Genomic DNA, 18,196 nt, shown 5'->3' on the forward strand with positions numbered 1-18,196 from the left:
AGGAGCTCTGAGGACAGCTTGTGATGAGGACCAGAAGAGACGTGAGGAGGGTAAACAGTGACTCCAGCTCACAAGCATTGAGGGCTCAGTGCCTGAGACACCAAGTTGCGTGGGAATTATGGCCCATTCTACAGATGAGGAGACTGAGGCTCGGAGAGCAGGGCAGCTTCCCCGAGGTCACATAGCCCAAGTGCTTGAGCCCATGCTGTACTCACAGTCTCCCTGCAGAGGACGGAAGCGAGGAATAACAAACCCCAAAGACACAGAACCCACCAAAGGGTGGCCAGAGCCCAGGCCCAGGCTGGCGAAAAAACTCCAGGCCCAGCGTGAGCCCCGGGGCTGTGCTGGTTCAAAGCCATCCTCAGATCCAGAGGCTGCAAAGGCCTGGGCAGGCCCTGGTGTTAATATAGATCAGCAGAGACTATAAATACACAGCCAGGCTGGGCACTGCAGGGCCAAGCCCGAGGAGCAGCCCAGCGGGCGCTCTAACCCCAGCCCTGCCCCACAGGCCCCTCCCCGGTGTCCCCGTCTGTCAACAGCAGGCTACGCCAGGACCATGACGGCTCAGGTTCTTTACCCAACAACCTTCAGTTCTGTGACCCAGCCAGGCCAGCGGGGGCAGGGGGGCCTTGCAGCCCAGGCTAGAGACCCAGGAAGGAACAGAAAAGGATGTTAGAGAGGCTGCCCTCATCCACCTGGGACAACCCAGGGAGGGCTTGGCTGGGCCTCTGCTCCCTGGCCTGGAGCCCAGGAGAGGCAGGGAAAGGGGCCTAGATACCAGCCGTTACCTCATTCATTCCAACAGCCATTCTTTGACCATCTCCTGCTGGGAGCAGAGGACTCACAGCCAAAAGACACAGCCTCAGGCAGAAGCTCCAGCGGGGAAGACAGCAAGAGAAACAAGCACCTCTCCCCGCAATCCATGTCTGGGCCCAGAGGCCGTCCTCTGGCTCGCATGCCCCATCTGAGCTTGCCTCACCAGACACTCGCTTCACACTCGCCTTGTGCCTGGACCAGGACCTTGTCAAGGACAGGGATGGGGAAGGTGATCTCACTCACCCTGTAAACCCAGAGACCAACACAGCGCCCAGGAAGCGCTACATAAATGTTCACAAAAGGAGAAAAGAATGAATAAAACGCCACAGAGATTCAAAGAAAGGACGCCCCTACACAAGGCCATGACATGGGCGCAGGGGGAGGTGGGGCAGCTGGAGGGAGCCCGCACACTTAATATATCACTTGCCCACTTGAAGAATGGGGAGACTGAGGCTGAGAGAGGCTAGGGGATGTGCCCAAGGACCCAAAGCTACAGGAGTGACCGAGGACCCACAGCTCCCCACGCACAAGACACCAGACACAAGGGCTGGTGCACACAAACTCCCGGTCCAGCTGCTGCGAGCATCGGAGCGATAATGTTTGCAGAGTCTGGGACTCCCCAAAGGCTGAGCACAGTGAGGGTGCAGTGTCCCATTTTATCCCCAAAGCCTTAAAACAGCTCTGAGTGGCAGACAGATCCTCACACTACAGAGAAACTGAGGCTCTGAGAGGGCACGTGGGATCTCCCAACCCCGGGCCCAACAAATACCCTGAAGGCCTTTCCTGGTCAGTGCATCGGCGGGACCCTCCTGCCAGCCGGCAGTCCCACCTCCATCCCCTCTGAAATTCACTGGCAAGGGGTGCAGACCTGGGCCCAGGCCTGACTCTGCCTCTGCCGACCGGGTGAGTTGAGCAGGGACCAGCCCTGAGCCTCAGCTTCCCCAAGACCCATCTCCTCTGCCCCACGCAGCTGCTTCAAGGAGCAGATGAGAGACCAACCCCCCTACAAACTGTAAAGTGCTAGCCATATTCGAGGGAGTTTCATTATTACTGTTATACTTTCCTTGTCCTTCCTCAACCACTCCTCTGCCATCCTTTCTAACAAGGCTGTGACAGTTTTTATCAGATGCCCGCACTATGCCTGCCTCTGGTGCTAAGAAGCTGTCATGAATTTCATCCTCAGGATACTAGGAATCAGGTACTATTTTTATGTCCGTTCTGCAGATGAGGACGTGGAACCTCAGAGAAGTTAAGTGACTTGCTCAAGACCACACAGCAAGAAATGAGAGCACTTGGCCATGACCCTGTATATCTGCCCCCAAGTATCCGTATATTCGCCCTTTGTAGCCACATATTCAGCCCTTTGTAGCCGCTAGTCTTCTGGTTCATTAATGCCCACCTGCTCCCTGGTTTAACCAACTTCGCAGATGTATGCAATATTCATATTTCCATCAGCAGCAGCTCACACACCCCTCTCCAAGGCCTTCAGGAGCCCCATTAATCATTCAGACACACCTGCATATTCATTAACTTCCGAATTAATACAGGCCCCTTATTACTTCGGGCCTGCTGCCTGCATTTAAGATACTTCAACTTCATTCATTATTAAACTCCCCTGATAAATGATCACATCCTTCCTTCACAGAGTGGGGCAACGCCCAGGCCCCCAAGCTGGTAGGTCTGCACCAGCTGCTGTGTGACCTTGAGCCAGGCCCTCACCCTCTCTGGGCCTCCTGCATAAAATCAGGCAAAGGACAGTCTCTAAGCACCGCCTGGGTTTGTCAAAGTCGGCCCGTCCCATCCTCTGCAGACTCTTTCGACCCCTCCCTGCACCTATGCGTCTTTCTTGGACTCACATGACCCTCTGTTCTTCACAAAACAGGAACCAGTCCTCTCTGTAGTTTTCCTTATCCTCCCCCACCAGCAGCCTCTCTCATACCCGGTCCTGGGCCTGGGCTTTGCAGCCAGCTTCATCCGTCCCTGAGCTAAGCTGGCTTGGCAGACCACATGTCCCAAATCAGAGAGGCTAACTGACCCTCGGGGCCAACAAGGACTCCAGCTACCACAAAACAATAATGACAACAACAACAATAATCATAATAGCGCCCAGCATTTCCGGAGCACATACCACGCCCCAGGGCTTGGGCGAAGTCCTGTACTGCCTCATCCTTCTTAGAACCCCCTCCGCTTTACAGATGGGAAAACCAAGGCCAGTGAGGTCATGGCCGTCTCCCCATCTCACCGGGGGTCCCCAGTTCCTCACCGTCACTCAGGTCGGCCACCACCCTGCCTTGGCCCCATCCTTCCCTGACTGCTTCCTCTATACGCCAATCCCTGCCTAATGGGCTGCAGGCAGCACGGAGTGGAACCTCATTCCCTGGCAGATGCCCTGATCGATCTCCATCACGCCTGGCACAGAGCAGAGGCCAGGAACGCAGCGGGAGGACGCCGCTCCACTGCCCTCCCCTCTGCTCCACGGGCGTCTCTGTGGGGGGCCGCCGCCAAGGCAGCAGGCCAGGCCGCTGCCTCGTACGAATGCCGGGCCTGAGGCTTCACTCCCTGGCTGTGAGGCTGGGGGCCCATGACCAAACCTCTCTGTGCCTCGGTCTCATTATCTGAATCACACCTGACTCCGCCCTCTTCCTCATCCCTCATCTCCAGTCCACCCTGACGCCTGCCCGGGCCACACATCTGCGTGCCCAAGCCACTGACGGCCCTCGTCTGGATGGCAACACTGCCTTCCAGCATCTCCAAGTGTCCCCTGGGTTCCTCCCCTACCCTCTGCTTAGCTGCCAGAGAGCCTCTCAGAATAGCCTGCTTATTGTGGACCCACTGAGGGCCCTCCCTTAAGGCCCTTCCAGAAAATTCCGTGGCTCCAGGCTGAAGCCAAAAGTCCTCCTAAAGGTCAAGGCCCTATGAGGCCTGGCCCAACCACCCACTCCAGACCCTCCCTCCTGCGTTCCTCCCAAGGCAGCTCTCCACTCTGCCGCAGTGACTCTCCCGTCTCCTGTCTGACCCTGTGATGGTGTCTGCCCCTCCCACATCGCCCAGCCAGTGAGCATAGGGTGTTCTCCGCTGCAGCTCCAGCCCCCCGCACAGGGAGCCCAGCAGTGCTGTAGGCTGAACGAACACCTCCGTCAAGACGGCAAACCCACGGGGCTGCATCAGTGTCAACCGGGAATCCGGGAAGACCCAGTGACGGCCTCACCACTCTTTTGTCTGCATGCAGACACAGCCCCCACGCAACAGGATGACAAGGTAAATGTCATCAGACCCATTTCTCAAGTGAGAAAACGAGGTTCAGAAAGACAAAGTGGGCTCCTGGGTCACCACTAGTAAGTGGTGGGGCCAGGATCAACCCCTGCTGCCTGGGCCTGAGCGCCAGACACTAACCACACGCCAGACCTTAGCGAGGTTTTACATTAACTCGTTCAACCCTCCCCACAGCCCTGCGAGACGGACATGATTATATACCCATTTGAGAGATGAAGAAACTGAGGCCCAGAGCAGCGAAGCCACTCACCCAAGGGCACACAGCTAGGAAGTGGAAGAGCCCGGGACACACCAAGTTGTGGCCGTGGAGCTAGCCTGTTCCTCCAGCTCTGCTCAAATCTCCCCAGGCCTCCGCTGCCAGAGCTGCCCTGGGTGAGAAGCCCATTGTGGCTCCCTCAACTGGAAGAGGGTGACAAGACAACCCAGGTGTCCCTTCATCAGCGGCACGTGATCCACACGCCTAAGGGCCTACAACGCACCAGGCCCTGAGCTAGCAAAACCAGTCTCTGGCCCGCAGGGGATCACCAGGGGGTGGGGGACCCCGGGTGGGAAGGGGCAGGGGCCTCATTCAGGGTTCAGGGGCAACAGGGTACAAGTGCCTGCCTGCTGCCACCGAGAGCAGCACAAAGCCCACAGGAGGGCAGAAGAGAAGCTGATGGTTAACCGGGAGGGCTCAGGACCTCTGAGGGATCCCCGAAGCGGCTGCACCCTGCCAACTAGACACTCCACGTCTAACGAGCGCCTGCTGTGCGCCTGGACTAGGATGGCGCACGGTGGAAGAAACAAAGATGGGCAAGGAAGTCAGGGGCCAGTAGGGGACCCACTGGCAAAGGGACACCCGGCACCCGTGCCCGGGGGACTTCTGCTATTTAAGGAAACCCTCCTGCAAACTAGTTTGGAAAACAGAGAACCAGCCTCCAATTTCTCTCATGAAGAATCTGAATTTTCACAGATCAGGGTTGCTCAAAGCAGGGTAACACGCGTGGATTTCCAGGTGCTTCCTCACTGCACTCTCAGTGTGAGCGCTGAGGGTTTGGGGACCATGGCCAGGGTCCGCTCTCCGCCCCAGGCCCCATCTTAGGGGTCTGCACGCAGAAGGTGCTCAGTAATTCTGGCCAAAGCAAACTGTTAGTGCATAAGTTCCGGACCCCGGTACCAAGGCGGCACCATGTGTCGCTCTGTGCCCCCAGTACCAACAAGAGGCCTGGCACAGAGGAGGTGCCTGGGGCATAGGGAATTGAAAAAGCATAAGAACCACACAGCCCCCAGGCATGGCATCCCCAGCTGGCCTCTGCCCCCACCCACCTGCCCACCGCCCCCCTCGCTGAGTGGGCCCGTTACTACTAATGACGACAACAGGGCCTCCCAGCTCCTTATCATCAATAATATGGCCACTGAGGCCTTGACCAGTGCTGAGGTTCCCACGTACACTCTGACCCCAGCCCGCTCAGGGCAGTGTGGTCAGGCAGGGGCGGAGGAACACGGGAAGCAAGGGAATGTGAATGGAGCGCCTACTGGGAGCCTCACCTGGGCCAGGGGGCTGACACAGCTGAACTTGAAGGAGGCCCAGAAGCTCTTATCTGGGCACATGGGGGCCTCTGCTTACAGATGAGGAGACTGAGGCTACGAGGGCAAAAGCAGCTGATCTGGGGCCTCACGGCCAGTGGCAGCCGAGTTAGGGATCAGAGCCTGACTCCTGCCTACTCTCCTTTCACCTGATCCAGGAGCTCTTGAAGCCGAAGGAAGGGAGCGATTTTTCACCCAGTGTCCAGGGCTGTTACAGGCATTCCAGGAGGCCACTGGCACTGAGGACAGAGAATCAGGGGTCCCAAACAACCTGGATTCAGACCCCAGCTGTGTGGCCTCAGGCAGGCTGAAGAGCTTCTCTGAGCCCATTTCTCATCTTTTCCCCGGAGATGGGAGGCTGCCCTGCGGGCCTGCTGTGAATGTTAAATGAGACTGAAATGACCACAGCCAATAACTACAGAGCATCTCCCAGGCTGGGCAGCAGGTGGATTAACTCCCCTAAGCCTCGCAATGACCCCACAAGAGTCAGGTTCTAACAATATCCCCATTTTACAGACAACGAAATGAAGGCACAAAGGACCTACCCGAAGCCTTGCGGCTGTACATGAGGAGCTGGGCGTGCAGCCCTGGGCAGAGAAGGATCGCCCCGGGGCGGGGGGTTGGGGAGGTCCTCAATAATGATATTCCTTTCTTTCAAAGGCATTCTGAATAGACTGGTCTCTCCCACCTCCACTGCAGCCACCTGCTGTGTCCTCCTCCCCACCCCCACAGAGCCGAACCCTCTCACCATCTCCAGCCCGGATCAAATGCCACCTCTTCCACTGAGCCTTCCCTGAGCTCTGCCACACTCCCTCCACTCCATGCCAGCCGGTAAAGCTCCCCGGACCAGACGGGTGCAGCAGTCTCCTAAGGAGATGCCCGGACGACCCTGCCTCTGCCCAGCCTCTGCACAGCTGCCGGAGGAAACGTCCCGAAGCAGGCTCATGGGGCACGGCTCTGCTTGGAAGCCTCCGGTGCCTCCCTAGTCCTTATCCCGCATTCAAGATCGGGCTTGGCCCTGTCTCTGCAAATCTGTCCTCCAACACGCCTCCTGTAATGAGGGTACAGTCAGAACAAACGGCGCCCCACTCTGCACACACATGCCCCTCCCACCACCCTGCTCTGGGCCACCCTGTCCTGTGACTCCTCCCTTACTTGTGTCTCTCCCTCGACCCTCCTCTACCACCACTAGCCTCCCAGCCCTCAACCCGACCCCAGAACAGAGAACCTCTGAGAACTCCCCTCCCCAGTTCCTCAGCTCTTGCCACTCCCTCAGTCCTGGATGGCATCATGTGCAACCCTGTTTCTAAAGCCCCGGCGTGAGCCCTGCTGCTGGAAGACGCACAGCCTGGACTCCTTCCCCTGGCCTGCAGGGAGCTCACAGGCCTTGCCCTCCTCCCCAGACTCCTGCGTCCTCCTTCCCCACGCTCAGGCCCTAGCACGGGAGCGTCACCCTTCTCACCCAATACCTCTGGCCTTTCCCCTTGAAATTCCCACAACCTGGTATGCCCTACCCCCACCTCCTGAATGCTACTCCTCAGACTCAAAGCTGCCTCCTACAGGAAGCCCTCCAGCCTACCCAGGCATCAGTCAGCCTACTCTGCCTTCCCCTTGGCTGTGGGATCCCTGAAGGCAGGGACTCTTCTCATTCACCCCCAATCCCCCAGAACCCTGCAGGATGCTTGGCCCATACCAGATGCTTGAGAACCGTCTGCCGAAAAAACACGCTGCTTCCCTCCTGAGCCTTCCCAGAGCTCCTGGCGGCAGAGGGAACAAGTTCATTAGCTAAGCGCGACCAGTGTGAACCCACCCGCTTCTCCCCACCTCCACTGGCCTCCAGCTGCACACCTGAACTACTGCAGTGGCCATCACCTTCCTCCCTGCCGACACGCTCCCCTGCCTGCTGACTCCCATCACATCTGAATAAAATCCACAGCCCTCCCTGACTTCACGTCTTCACCTCTCTCCTCACTCACGTGCTCGCCCCACCAAAGGCCACCTTGCTCCTCTTGGGTGAATGAAAGAACGAGGATTTGCAGCTTCCTGATCCCTGACCCTCACTGTGTCTGAATGCAGCCTCAAAGCCCCTGGAGGGCAGGACCCTGTCTTACTCCTTATAAGAAACTCCATACCCAGCACAGAGAAGGAGTTCAGAAGTTTCCATGAAAAAAAAACAAATGAATGAGTGCTGGGTTCAAATCCTCACGCTCCTGCCTGGGCGGGGGAGCGGGAAAGGGAACGTGGGGATCAAAAGGTAGAGATCAAATGACAGCAGCAGCCTGAAAGTGTTTTAAAACCACGAATCACTACACACCTGGAAGGGACTTTTCATTCCAAAGCAGTGAGAACAAGGCTGAGGTTAAGTATTTCACCCACTCATTCATTTAGTACCATGTCTCAAGCCCTGGGGCAGGAGCAGGGCCTCGCAGTGACCAAGACACAGGTGGCTCAGCCCTGAGGAAGTTCACAGCTCAAAGGCAGTAGTGCAGGAGACCAGTTATTTGGGGGAGAAAGTGGGGGTGCCGTGGGGCTTCAAGAAAAGGTGGCCAAGGCCCATGGGGGGTGTCTGGGAAGGCCTCCTAGAGAAAGGATCAGCTAGCTCTCAGTTCATGCAGCTCCACCGGAAACCAAGGGACCCAAAGAGCCATGTCAACTAGCAAAGGGGGCAGACCATCCCCACAAGCCAATGTCATCTCAGATGAGCATGTACTGCTACTGTCCCCATTTCACAGATGAGGAAACTGAGGCCCAGAGAGCTAAAGTTGGGTCCCCCAGCTCTTGGGCAGCAAAGCTGGTGGTCCCTGGGCCTCCCGAACCTTCTGTAGCCCCTGGAGAGGCTGGAAACCGTATCTAGAATATTCAGCCTCTGAACGAAGGGCCAGGCCGCTCTGACGGCATCCAGGTCAGCTGCTCCCAAACACAGCAAGGACAGCCACAGCTGCAGAAGGCTAGTGCCAGGCACACAGTAGGCCATCCAGAAACAGGTGGATCTGAAGAAATCACAGAAAATAGCCAAAACAAATCCTCCTTACGCGGGAGCAGCTTCCTGTGGGCTGAGGGTCAGCTGCCCTGGGAGGCTGGTGAGGTTCCAGGTACAACACTGGGCCCAGGGAACCCTCCCTTTAATGCATGCAAATGAACGGCATAAATATCTGCTTACTTAACTTCACAAATGTTAACAAGCTCACAAAAAACGTTATTCTTCCTCAGCCCCACGACACCTTTCATCTGTTTAATTCCGTTTTCCTCCCTCTCCCAGCCTCCTATGAGAGAAACAAAAAGCCACAGATTTGGGTGCTTCTGTGCCAAGCAGATCTGCCCCCCCCCCCGCCCCCACCACTCTGCCCCCATGAGGCCGGAGGGGAAAACCCCCAATAAGGAATCCAAAGTCCCAGGGTGGGCCCTGCTCCCTCCCCCACAGCTGTGTGACCTTGGGCTCTGACTTAACCTCTCTGGTTTAACTGGCTCATCCACAAAGCAGGAATTGCACTTGCGCCCTGCGGCCCTCCGGGTCCCTTGGTGTGAGGATCAAACATGGTAATCCGAGTGAAGTGTTGAGTTTGCTCCTGGCACAGAGGAAGCCCTCAATAAATGTTAGCCCTTGTTCTCATGTAAAGTAGAGTTAAATATCCCCCTCCCAGTTAATCCATTTGTAGAGCCTGCCTTCTGGGGCAAGCCGGCAGCTCCAAACGCAGCCCACAGATCACTTCTGTTGGCAGTCTCGGTATTGATACAAATCCGAGTTTGATGCCATTAGGCAGAGCCTGAGCGCGGGCGTGTACCACGGCCCCGCCTCACCCTATTGCCTTCCTCTGCCCGGATGCACACTTTTCGTGACCCGGCCCCTGTGGGCATCTGAGTTTGCCACCCCTCGTTTTTGCCTCTCAAAAGCTTTTAGGGACTTCCCTGGTGGTGCAGCGGTTAAGAATCCGCCTGGCAGAACACTCTATGACATAAATCACAGCAAGATCCTTTTTGACCCACCTCCTAGAGTAATGGAAATAAAAACAAAATTAAACAAATGGGACCTAATGAAACTTAAAAGCCTTTGCACAGCAAGGGAAACCATAAACAAGATGAAAAGACGGCCCTCAGAATGGGAGAAAATATTTGCAAACGAAGCAACTGACAAAGGATTAATCTCCAAAATATACAAGCAGCTCATGCAGCTCAGTATCAAAAAAACAAACAACCCAATCCAAAAATGGGCAGAAGACCTAAATAGACATTTCTCCAAAGAAGACTTACAGATGGCCAACAAACACATGAAAGGATGCTCAACATCACTAATCATTAGAGAAATGCAAATCAAAACCACAATGAGGTATCACCTCACACAGGTCAGAATGGCCATCATCAAAAAATCTACAAACAATAAATGCTGGAGAAGGTGTGGAGAAAAGCGAACCCTCTTGCACTGTTGGTGGGAATGTAAATTGATACAGCCACTATGGAGAACAGGATGGAGGTTCCTTAAAAAACTAAAAATAGAACTACCATATGACCCAGCAATCCCACTACTGGGCATATACCCTGAGAAAACCATGATTCAAAAAGATACATCTACCACATTGCATTGCAGCAATCTTCATTGCAGCACTATTTGCAATAGCCAGGACATGGAAGCAACCTAAATGTCCATCAACAGATGAATGGATAAAGAAGATGTGGCACATATATACAATGGAATATTACTCAGCCATAAAAAGAAATGAAATTGAGTTCTTTGTAGTGAGGTAGATGGGCCTAGAGTCTGTCATACAGAGCGAAGCACGTCAGAAAGAGAAAAACAAATACCGTATGCTAACGCATATATATGGAATCTAGAAAAATGGTACTGATGAACCTAGTGGTAGGGCACGAATAAAGATGCAGACTTTGAAAAGAGACTTGAGGACACCGTGGGGAAGGGGAGGCTGAGACATAGTGAAAGAGGAGCACAGACATACATACACTACCAAAGGTAAAATGGATGGCTGGCGGGAAGCTGCTGCACAGCACAGGGAGATCAGCTCGGTGCTTTCTGGCCACATAGAGGGATGGGACAGGGAGGGCGGGAGGGACGCTCAAGAGAGAGGGGATATGCGGATATGTGTGTGCTTACGGCTGATTCACTTTGCTGTACAGCAGAAACTAACACAACATTGTGAAGCCATCATACTCCAATAAAGATGTATGAAAAAAAATAAAATAAAGAATCTGCCTGCCAATGCAGGGGACATGGGTTCGATCCCTGGTCCGGGAAGATCCCACATGCTGAGGAGCAACTAATCCCACACCACAACTACTGAACCCCGTGCACCTAGAGCCCATGCTCTGCAACAAGAGAAGCCACTGCAGTGAGAAGCACGTGCACAGCAACAAAGAGTAGCCCCCGCTCGTCGCAACTAAAGCCTGCGCGCAGCAGCAAAGACCCAACGCAGCCAAAATAAATAAATGGATAAATAGATAAAAAAAATTTTTTAAAAAAAGCTTTTACAACGGGTGTTATCATTGATTGCATCATTAGGCCCAGCTCACAGATGAGGAAACTGAGGCTCAGGAGGGGCAGCAACTTACCCACAGTGCCTGAGGAAGGGGCTGTGGAGCCAAGGAGAGTTCCATCACCAGTCCTGGCCATTTTCTCTCCAGAGCCCCTGCCCCACCATGCCAGCTTGAGAGACACCTCCCTGGCACACAGAGGAGCAAATGGCCTATTAGACAGATGATGGGAGACCCGGCACTCAGCCTCCACAGGCTTAGGACCAGGTGGGAGGCTGAGCAGGAGCCAGGGCCTGCCCTGGGCCTCATCCCAGCTCACCGCTGAGTTTGCCAAGCTCGGCAGAGTCCAGAACGGGGGACTCCAAAAGATGGGGGCTGGGGGTGAGAGCTGGCATTTTCCTCTCAGGTTCCCTCTATATCCTCCACCTTGACAGCACCGCCAGGAACGGCCCTGGCCAGACACTGCACCTCGTCTGCCCACACTGGCCCCCTTCTGCTAGCACAAAGCCTAAAAAGCCATGACTCCAACCTGCTTCAGTCAGAGTTACCACCAGCTACACCCCCATGATCTCCCATTTCACAGAAGAGAAAACTGAGGCCCAAGCAAGAGAAGCACATTCCCTACGGTTACAACAGAGGGAGACTCAAGCTCCGGCTTTCAAAGACCTGGCTTGTGCTACCCTCCAGCCAGCACCAGCCAGCAAGATCCAGAAAACAGAGCCACGCTAGAAAGGTCAGCCCCTGAAGCACCAGCTACAACTGCCACCCCCACCCCCACCCCGCGCCGGCCTTGATTTCCCCATCTGCAATGCCATACGGCTGAGCCTGACACGGTGAGCTGGTCCTAGAGAGAAGAGTGGTAGGGCTGGGAGCCTCAACGACCCAACAGTGTGGCCATGGTCACGACCCTCGACTTCCCCGAGAGGAAGGTGGGACTACTGTCCCCTGTGCTCCCCACAGCCCCTCTCACAGGGCACCCCCTGGCCTGCGGCCAGCAGCGGCACAGAAGCAACCGGGTGGTTAGCACAGACTAAACACCACGCAGGGGGCTTTCCACGGCTCCCTGGGTGCGGGCTCCTAGGCCCATTTGTCAGACAAGGAATTGGAAGCACAGAGACGCTAAGTAACTTGCTCAGGGTCACCCAGGAAGAGACAGAGTGGGGTGGACTGGTGGACAGACCAACAGACAAGGATGGAGAACACGACCCTGGTTGCTGGTGTCCAGCCAGAGGGGTGCAGGCTCAGAGGATAAAAGGAAGGTCGAGATGGAGGAGGGGGAACTGAGTCAGAACCTGTGGCCAGGGGAGGCGGCCCCATTACTGCCGTCAACTGCAGCTGTAACAGTTCCTGTCACTGGACACCTGCTCCTGCAGCCCTGCACCCCCACTGCTGGTCTCAATGGTATCACCAGTTCAGGCCACTTTCATTTTTCCTCTCTCACACATCTCTCAAATCCCCCGGTGGTGTCCCTCCCCAGGTAAGTAGAGTCATAGCGTGGTTCCCAGTGGTTCAGGGCCTTGCCCACGCTCCCACGCTCCCAAGAGTGGCTGAGTGGGTTCTTGAACCCAGTTCTTAGATACCCCTACCCTCTCCGTCCTCGACTTTGGAAGAGTCTCCCAGAACACCAGGGCACCACCAGCTGCTGGTGGGGGAGAGGGTGGGGCCAAAGCCTTGAGGGGTGGGGCCAAGAGAGGCAGGGCGGGGCCTGGCAGGCGGGGGCGGGCTGGACGGAGAAGATTGGATCCCAGTTGCCCGGGCAACAGGATTAATTAATTCCAACTCTGGCTCTATCTGTGCCTTGGCTGGATGGGTGGTTTGGGCTCGCGGGTGTTTGTTTTGAAGGAAGGGGAGAGAAGCTGGAGGAGCCGGGGAGGCTGTGATCTCGGGGCCTAGCGAGGGACTGACACCCCCACACACACAACGTTCACATGTAGCATCTCCACCCCCTACAGGAAGAGACGGGCTCCGGCATCCAGAGGCAACCTCGGACCTCCTCTCCCAAGGTGGCAGCGGCTCATCCCAGCCCAAACACCGCCTGGCTCAGACAGCAGACAACAGAGCCCGCAGTGTGCGCACACGTGCACACACACGCGTACAGACGGGGGAGAACACGGGCTCCATGGCGAGCGACTTGGGTTCAGATGCCAGCTTAGCTTTTTGAGTCTCAGCTTCCCCATCTGCAAAATGAGCAGCACTGCTCCCCTCCAAGGGTTCTTAGGAGAATTAGAAGGCCGTCCTCAGTGCAGAGGCACCTGAGGGGTCTCATCTATCCTGGGGTCAAGGAACGTTTTGCTGAGGGTGATCCTGGTGATCAAACTGCCTACGCAGCACCCAGAAGACAGCACTTTTGAGAAACTGGACCGAGGCCAGGAGACGGGATAATGGTATGTGAGAGGGGCAGGGAGAGGGAGCCCAGAGGCAGGAGCCCCATGGCTGGCCCGAGTCCAACAGGTCCCAGAATCCAGGCTGATTCTGACTGGTACAATTACCAATCGAGTACCATAACTATACAACGCTGCAATTCTATGGCCTCCTCACTTAAAAAGCCAGAATCACCTGTATCATAAATAACCCAATCTCCTGGATTTCAGCCCCAGGACAACAGGAAGCAGTGACATGCTAGGGAGCCCAGGACAACAGAAGGGTGCGGAATGAATTGGAGGCGGGGAGAGCTGGCCTTTGAGGAGGCTGCTGCAATGCTCCAGGCTCTCGATGGTGACTCAATGCAGGTGAGGGCAGCGGAGTGGACAGGTGATGGGACAAGAACAGGACTTGGTGACCTACAGGATGAAGGTGGGAGACCAGGGGTGGAGTTCGGGGATGACTTCCAGGTCCAGATGGGTGGCCGAATGACGGTAGTGCCCACCCTGGAACAGGGAGCCTCAGAGAAGGAGCAAATGGGCTGATATGCAGGAGGAGAGAGGAAGAGTCCTGCGTTTGACAAGTTGAGATTTCAGGGCCAGAGGGACACCCCGAAAGACATGTCCAGTCATCAGGTGGCCACACCCAATGCCCAACAGCCAGAGGCAGGGCACAATGGAGGATGGAGACTTAGGCATTTCCGCACACGGCTGATAAGAGGAGCCAGGGAAGTGGAGGATCAGGCCAGGAGGATCACCCCTGAGGGACGGACACAGCTGGGAGCAGACGCTTGTGCCCAGGAGCCTGCCGCACGGCTGCACTTGGACCCAGACCACCTGGGTTCAAATCCCGGCCCCTTCACCTCACCAGCTGTGAGATCCTGGGTAAGTCATTTCACCTCTCTGAGCCTCAACTTCCCCACCTGTAAAATGGAAATAAAAGTAATACCTACCCCACAGGATATTATGAGGAGGGCTGTCCCCCCTGGACCACTCAGCTAAGCCCCAGAGACACAGGATCTCCAGGAACCAGCCCTTGCAGGAAGGGTGCAGGCCACTGACCTTTGTTGAGCACCTGCCATGTGGCAGGCACCTCACAGGGGTTATACACCACATGGAGTGGCAGTCAAGGAGGAAGGGCCTGGAGTCAGACGGCTCCCGGCTAAATCCTGGGTCCCCGACTTACGAACCGGGACTGGGGCAGGCTCCTTACCTCCCAGATCCTTGGCTTCTGTGAATGTGAAATGGGGTAATAAGGGTGTCTACCCAGAGCTCCCGGATTGCTGCGAGGATGAAATATGAAAACATGTAGAGCATCTGTCACCTGCCTGGCACACAGCAAGCACTCAACCAATCATCACTGTTGCCATTATCACAGCTGTTGTTCCTCCTCCTCCCAACGGCCTGAGAAGGTGGATGGACTGATCCCCATGCAACCGACGAGAAGGACAAGGCCTCAACAACCCTAGTGTCCAGGACCTGGCCTGGCCACCACCTGGTCACAGGCTCCCCTTTCTCCCAGCCCCAATGGCTCCCTAAGCCCAGGGCAGGGCCTCGGGAGACAGCCGGCGTCTGAACCCTGCCCTGGCCACTCCGACCTTAGATCAGTCACCTAGCCTCTCTGAGCCTTAGATTCCTCCCCTAAGAAATGAGGGTCCCATACCTGCACCACCGTCTGAGGACTGAGCAAGGCAATACGCGAACGGCATCCAGCCCAGGGAATGCACACAGCACGTGCTCGATAAATGACAGCAGTTATGATTCGCGATTGGATGCGAAGACCGGAAGGAATGAGCGAATGCAGACGAGCGCTCACAGTGGCGTCCCAGGTGTGATGCCCTCCCAGAGCCATGCAACCACACCCCCAGAGGGCTGCAGCCTGGGGACCTGCCCGCGGGCGCTCCTGCCCTGGCATTCCTCCACCAGGCCGCCCCCCACCTGGGTGCCCCCCACCCTGCCACCCCCTGCAGCGAGCACACAGCCATGCGTGCCCCCACCCAGCCCTGGGACCAACCCAGCAGCCCCTCCCCCTCCCCCACTCTACATCTGCTCAATTAGAGAAACTGGGGAGTGAGGAAAACAAAGACTTAACTTCTGAGCTAATCAGCCTGCCTCATACTAATTACCATCCTCCTGTGCATTAGGGCAGACTTCCTGGCGGAGGCGGAGGGGGAGCCTGGTCCCCAGGAATGACACCCCTTCCCCCAAAGCCTCAGACAGCCCAGTGATGGGGGCAGGGATCAGGCTTGGGCAGGTGGGCTGTCAAGGTGGGACTGGGTGGACGTGGCCAGAAGAAGGGGACACAGAGAATCCGCTGGGCATAGAGCAGGGAATGCACCTGGGGCGGGGTGGGGGTGGGGCGGGGGGATTCACTTGGGCAGGCTGCACCCTCCCAGGTTCCCCTACCAGGACCCCTGCCCCTTCCTGGGGGCAGCCTCAGGCTGTGGGGGAGGCCCCAGAGCAGGTGCCTCCGTAGGTGTCCAGCCCACGGCCTTGGCAGAGAGATGGACAGATGGACACTTTTAAGCTAGAAAATTGAGCAATGATCAGCGTGAAGCTTCTGAATCATGGCGTAGAGTGTGTGCATTTGTGTGTGTGCGCACGGCTGTCTCTGTGTGTTACATATGTTCACAAACGCACAGAGGGCTCAGGGCTGGGAGCCAGGAGGCCTGGCTTCAGTGCCCAGCTCGGCCCTGGGCAGCTCTCTACCCGTCTGAAATTCAGACTTTCCCACGACAGAGTCAGAGGGGATGTTTCCTAAGGTCGCTTATTCCTCAAACAATGCTCATTGAGCACCTACTGTGTATGCACTAGGCTCTGTGCTGGGGACACAGGTTGAGCTGTGAACGGACAGACAAGGTCCCAGTCCTCACGGCTTCCACGGTGGTGGACGAGCCAGGAAACAAGCCAGGAAGTCGCACGTAAGCTGGTCAACAGACCAGCAAAAATGCCCGGCAGGGCGTGGACCCTGCAGAATGTGGGCCAGTGTGGCCGGGACAGGGCCGCTGTAGGCACGGCTGTTGCTGCATTTCTTGGAAAAGGCCCCGCCCACCAATGAAATTTCAGATAATCTGAACCCACTGTGGGTCCCAGTACAAATCTCTTCCCCACTCCGGGCCTCAGTTTCCCACTTGCAACAACGAGGGAGCAGGGTGAGACGGTATCCAGGGTTCGTCCCAGCCCTCACACGCAAGGCTGCTCAGCTGCTTCTCCACTGTGCATGTGTCTGTGTGTGTCCCAGCCTCGAGCCCGGCTGCACAGCGGACGCACCAGATGGACAGGGAGTCCATCACAGGCTCCCAGGGGCACACACTGCCCTCTGCTGGCACGGGGCACCCCTTAAGCTGCCTCCCTCTCCCCCTGCCATGGGGCCATCACAGCTGCCCACCACATGCTGAGTGCCCCGCATACCACATCGCACCAAATTCTCACAACAGTCCTGCCAGGCAGGTACTGTTACCTTGTTTCACACGTGGGGAGACTGAGGCTCAGCTAGGTCAAGTGACTTAGTAAGTGACAAGCTAGGGACTCAAATCTGGCCTGATCCCAAGCTGCCACGCCTACGGTGTGCCAAGACCACCTTCCTGGCCCACCGTCAAGGCTCAGACCAAGGACCAGGCTGGCCCAGGCCCGGCCCAAGCACCACCTTCCACAGACTACCACGGGCCTGCAACACAGCAAGGTGGCTGGGACGGCCCAGGGAGCCAGACGGCCCAGGTTCAAATCCCGATCACATCACTGGCCCGCTGTGTGGCTGTGGGCAGGATCCTTAACCTCTCAGCACCTTGGTTTCCCAATCTGTAAAATGGGGATAATGATATTTTGTGAGGATTTAATTTCTGTAAAGTTCTTAGAACAGTGCCTGGCACTTGGTAAGTGTTATACAGATGTTGTTAAATAGAAAGAATAAATGACTCCCTTAGGTTCTACAGGCCGCCTGAGAACTGGGTCCCACAGAGGGTTAAGGGTAGAGCTGACACTCAGACCCCGAGCCCAGGTCTCTCCCGACAGCAGCGAGGCGCCTCCAACTCAAGCGAGAGAACGAAGAAGTCCCGGGACTGACCAGACTCAGGCCCCAGCGGGTGAGAGTGCAGGCTGGGGGCCAGGCCTCCGGACCCTGCCCCAGACTCCTGTACCTCCTCCTTCTGTGGTTGTCACTCACCCGCCCTCCCCCACCCCCAGCTCCAGAAGGCTTCAGGCACTCTTGTGCCATTCAGGGGCCCTGGGCAGCCAGGTGGTGAAGCAGCTCCCCCTGGCACCGATGGCCCAAGGCCCACTGGTCCTGGGACCCAGAGAGTGGGGATGGCACGGGGCAGCGGGGCCCCCCGGCATCCTGCTCCAGGGGCAGCCAGGGGCTTCCCGGCCCAGGCCCCCCACACCTCACCCCTCCCCAGGCCCCAGGGAGTCCCACAGGCAGGAATCCCATCCAGAATGGGGGTCCCACCTAAAACCCTCAGCCCAGAGCAGCAAGGGGAGCCCAGACGTCCACACTCAGCCCCGGCAGCAGACGCCCACAAACAAGCCCACCCCTGTCACAGGGCGGCCCGTGTGGGTCAGAGGGGTGAGGATTTGAAGTCATGCACTACTGGTGAAAGTGGAAAAATTGTGACCAACCCAGCCGTCCACAACACAGACACAGCCATGCGAGGAGACCCCAGGCCGAGGTGGATGAGGATGGGCCCCGTTGTGCCCTGAGGGGA

At 56.7% G+C, this 18,196-nt stretch overlaps 1 protein-coding gene across 2 annotated transcripts in view; it reads right to left on the reverse strand.

Annotated features, from left to right (window-relative positions):
- The window catches only part of ELFN2 (extracellular leucine rich repeat and fibronectin type III domain containing 2), a 57,152-nt gene that overhangs the window by 21,377 nt on the left and 17,579 nt on the right, over window positions 1-18,196 (reverse strand). The window lies entirely within an intron of this gene.

The sequence above is a fragment of the Orcinus orca genome, chromosome 11, assembly GCF_937001465.1.
Source record: "Orcinus orca chromosome 11, mOrcOrc1.1, whole genome shotgun sequence".
Lineage (NCBI taxonomy): Eukaryota > Metazoa > Chordata > Mammalia > Artiodactyla > Delphinidae > Orcinus > Orcinus orca.